Source organism: Cucurbita maxima, unplaced genomic scaffold (genome assembly GCF_002738345.1).
Source record: "Cucurbita maxima cultivar Rimu unplaced genomic scaffold, Cmax_1.0 Cma_Scf00009, whole genome shotgun sequence".
In the NCBI taxonomy this organism is placed as follows: domain Eukaryota; kingdom Viridiplantae; phylum Streptophyta; class Magnoliopsida; order Cucurbitales; family Cucurbitaceae; genus Cucurbita; species Cucurbita maxima.
This window is the reverse complement of record NW_019272025.1, coordinates 1096137-1100662: the sequence shown is the minus strand read 5'-3', so window position 1 is coordinate 1100662 and position 4526 is coordinate 1096137. Positions and strand designations below refer to the sequence as shown.

The 4526-nt window shown below is 36.1% G+C and overlaps 1 protein-coding gene across 8 annotated transcripts in view; it reads left to right on the top strand.

The window, feature by feature from the left end:
- The window catches only part of LOC111483613 (U-box domain-containing protein 4-like), a 261990-nt gene that overhangs the window by 247405 nt on the left and 10059 nt on the right, over positions 1-4526 (top strand). For 4 of the 8 annotated variants that reach the window (XR_002718397.1, XR_002718398.1, XR_002718396.1 and 1 more), the window contains exons 1-2: positions 805-1131; positions 2233-2353. The exons of 1 other annotated variant lie outside the window; for it this stretch is intronic. The gene's annotated coding sequence lies outside the window, so the exon portion shown is untranslated. Of the gene's footprint in view, positions 1-804; positions 1132-2232; positions 2354-4526 lie in introns of those variants that run through there. 3 more of the 8 variants (XM_023129828.1, XM_023129833.1, XM_023129832.1) reach the window with 3 other exon arrangements.

The following is a 4526-nucleotide window of genomic DNA, read 5'->3' as shown; positions in this document are numbered from 1 at the left end:
TTTTTTTTTTTTTTTTTTTTTTTTTTTTTTTTTTTTTTTTTTTTTTTTTTTTTTTTTTTTTTTTTTGTCTTTAGATTGAAACTATATATTAGCTTCAATCTACTGTACTCTTTCATATCAAGACTAAGATTAATACTAATACAAGAATAGTACTTATATTAATTCACACCCCTTAAGATTTAATTAGGAATTGATTATCCATTTTTTTTCCGGGTCAGATCAATAAGGCCATGAAAAACATTTAGATTTTTTTATCTCTTTTTTTACTATATATAATGGATTTGCGACATGCTACCATTATTCTTGGGTAGAATATTTTTAGTTCTTAGTTAACAATGTCATGATTGTTGTCTAATAATTAAAGACTAAACTCATATGACGATGATAAAAAGAGCTACCTCTACCACGAGAAACATAAACTAAAATTTCTTATAAAAATGTGTTCGATTGAGTCCAAGTTACTCTTAGAAGAATTTAAGTTAAAAAAACACTTTTGACCCTTAAACTTTTTGAAGATTATACTTTAGTCCATAGTATGAAAAACACAAAATATGAATAATTAGTGATTCAATTTCAAACAAAAATGAAAAACACAGGTCAGGATTCACATCATGAAACCACTCAATTTATGGTCAAACTAAAAAGAAAAAACTCTAAGCAAAACCCCTGAACTAAAAGGAAAAAACTTGACTGAAGTTAGCAAACCTAATGAAGCGTTAACTCCACTTAATCCGAAGTCGAAGAATGAGTTGATGCCATTTCTTTTGAATTATTCCCCAATTCGTCACAAACGCCGAGTAAAATTGAAGGAAGATGAAGATTGGCCTGCATATGTAGAAAGAAGAATGAAGAACATGGTAAACAAGGAGAATAAAATCGACCCCACATTCCAATTAGGCCAATAAAAGGGCTGAAAAGAAGAAGTTTAATCCATCTCGACTAAAATGAATAAAATAATTGAAGATGAAAAAGTCCGCGGTGAATGGAACGGAAACGGATGTGGAATAGGCGAAATCTGGGTCGTGGGTTTCGCGAGAGAGGCCCCCTGAACCAACATCTTCTCATCTCTGTTCTACGTTTCTTTGCTGCATTTCTGATGCCGCTTCTGCCGATTGTTTCTGGGTTTGATCCGTAAGTTTCAATACTCGTTTTCTTTTTCTGGATTTTGTTTGTATTCTCTTCGATTTCATTGTTATGGTTTTGAACCTTTGTTCTTTCTCTCGAATTCTGTATTTGGAGTGACCTGTGACGATCATCCGTTTTCGTGTTTTGGGGCAGCTTTTATTTGGGTATTTGTTTCAAGTTCCAATTTCGAATCAGCATTTCTAGGATCTCCTGCTGCAACTAGATTTAGTGGGTTGGAGTTCATGTGTTATTTGCGTCAATTAATTGTCTTAAGCCATTTTCACCTCTGAAACGATATGGTTTCTTAATGTTTTTGGGATTTAGAGAGTAATTGGTTTTGGCCCAAGTAGGCACCAGGATTAGAGCTTTATTTTGTTCCTCGTGCAATTTCTTTTCTCTAGAATAAGGCCATGTTCTTGGGAAGCCGTTCAAGTATGAGTGAAAGGGGAGAAAAAATGTTGTTAACTGGGGATACCAATTTTTATCCTCTAGCTGGTTTGTTTCTCTACTCTAGATTATGCTTACTAAATGGGTAGGAGCATAGGGTTTAGCCAACTTTTTAAAGATCCAAAAATTAAGCAACAGTTTGATTGGCGCCCCTTTTTTATGTCCCCATGTCCCCCATGTGGTGACTTGGAGGCAAAAAAAGGAAAGAGAGGGATGGGCTTTCTCTCGCTTTTGGCATAGCGGGCCCCAGTGGAAGGCCTGCACGACGGGCTATTAGCTCGTTGTGCCTGAGCTGTGAGGGCTCTCAGCCACATGGATTATATCAATTTTCTGAAAAAAGAAATAGAAAGCCGAGGCTTTAGTTCTTCTTTGTTAGTTTTTCAAATCTGTGCTCATAAGCGTCTGACCCTGGGATGTGGATTATCCAAGGCACATTAGCATGACATACTTCTGTTTGAACCCGGTTTCTTGCACACACTTATGTATACTTCTAAAACCAGATTTCATTGTTAATTTGAGATATGCGGAAAGCTTATTGGCATTATGGCTCTTTGATGACTTGGATGGACTCTACTTTCACCTCCTTGCTTTAGTCTGTAGTGGTTTTGTATAGATTTCAAGTTTCTTATTGTATTTGTTCTATATGTTTATGTGTGGCAGGATCAGTGTTCATGGGTTATGAATCTTCTCTGTAACAGAGATTTATATAGCTTTTCCGGGATCAGTTATGCAAGAAAGTTTGGTCTACTGATTGAAGTTGTAACTCCATTGTAAGAACAAGGTACTCTCGTCCATTAGTTATCCCATGTTTGGATGATAGTTATTTATTACGCTTTGAATGTGTTGAATTAATGATCTAATAACTTCTCTTTTTCCTCATATAAATAGCCATAGGGTATAATGCTGATGGTAATTTTTAACTTCTCTTTAAGGAAGCCGTTTATGTAATTTTTAACAAGTGTTTAAGCTTTAGCGACTAAGGTCCTACTGAAAATTTTTGGTTATTGTGTTGCCAATCCCATCCAAGAAGAAGAGCCAACTCGTGGCTTGAGGGAGTTGAACAACCTAGTATCCTCCATCGACTTTGACAAAAGCCACCTCACCTAGCTGGCGGGTCATAAGATATTGTATGATTATTCTTGGAATGTTAGCAGTCGGGACTTGTGGAAGAAGCTAACAACAAAATGCTTGTGTGTTTTTTCCATCCTTATGAAAAACTTTCCCATCATAGGCCTTACAAATATAATCTAGCCAATGCAAACATTAAGAATAGTTGGAGATTAGAATTACAAACACTCCTAGTGGACAAATAGATAGTATAAACTTTTAGTATTTCAGACTCGCTACCTTACCCGAAGATTCTTGTCCAACCTGGTTAAGTTAAGATATGAGGCTCAATTTCTCGACAAGTGGTTTAATGTACAGAATTTCTTCTGCATCCTCATTACCACAAGTGCCTTTCTTACTGATCGTGGCAGTGTGCCATTATCGTGCAGTTTTGTCTTGTTACTATTGGGTTAATTTCTTACTCATCTTATGTTACCCTAGTTTTGGAAATTGAAGTTTTTTCTCTTCTGATCTTATAGATCAGAACCAGTTCCTAAAAAATAAATGCTATAAACCAGGATGCCTTAATTTTGATGACTTGTTAAGATCTCTGTGTGAAATCTATTCGTTTGAGGCAGAGGCACTTAAAAGTCAAAGTCTTAATGTCCTTGATGGATCCAATACATCCTTGGTAGTCCATGATCATACATGTGCCCGATATCTTTGAGTCACAACTTGGTCGCATGAAATTGAGTTCTCCTAGGTTTGATTATTTTTATAAAAAACATTGTAATAATGCTGGATCTCCTTATGATACAATGGCACCCCTTGAGAACAATTCACGCCTATGGTACTATTTGCTGGGTATGATTGTGGTTGCTTGGATATTTATGGGGCAAAAAGTATTAGTTAATTATTATTTGATCTTGTCGCGATGTGTTCGTTAGTTTCTGACTATGGTCTCTCATATGTATTTTCAATAAGAAGCACATATATATAATGTGGATATTGGATATGGATGTGGATTTAGTGGCGTGTCGTGCTTTTACTGTGTTTAGGAAGTAGTCGCAGATACATATTTAAATTTTTTTTATACTTAGGTACAGTTTCTACTTTTACCGTGTTGCGTATGTAGGTGTTGTTACTACTTTGATAACATATCTTTAAGTAATTTTAGGTTCTCTTTACCATCATTTTCCCTCGGTGTGAGCTGTCCTCAACTTATCCCAACAAGTATAAAGTTAACAAAAACCAAAAGAAAGAAGAACATTCCAGACAAGTTAGTCTGGAACTCCAAACTCATGAGGCTTTATGCTTTGTTTAGGGGAGTTCTTTGTCTGACAAGGTATCTATATGAGAATTAATACTCTTGATATGCCCTCGAGGAAGGTACCATTTTTGGTTGGGCCTTTCCTCCTTTGTCGTAGTTCGAAGGTAGATGTGGATCATTTATTTTGAAGTTGTGACTATGCATTGTTTGTTTGGAATCACTTCTTTGGCGTGGTCAACATTCAGCTTGCTTGACATAGAGTTTATAGTGTTATGATCGAGGAGTTCCTCTTCCATTTGTCGTTTTGAAAGAAGGGAGGTTTTTTATGACAAGCCGGGATGTGCACTTTGTTTGGGGGTATGTGAAGGAAGATGAACCGTAGATTTTCAAAAGCCCTTTCGAGATTCTTAGTCAAGCTGGATCGAGTGTATGGATTCAATTTCTTCTTGTCCTGGGAATCATCTCTCCTAGTCTAGATCTAGCCTTGATGAGAGTTTCCATGTTTCTCTCTGGGCGCGGTGACAAAATCTTTCTATAATTATTTGCTAGGTCTTATTTTTCTTGATGGGAGTCCCTTTCTTGAGGGCTGCTCCCTTTTGTGGACTTTGTTTTTTTTTGTTTTTGTTTTTTTTTTTTG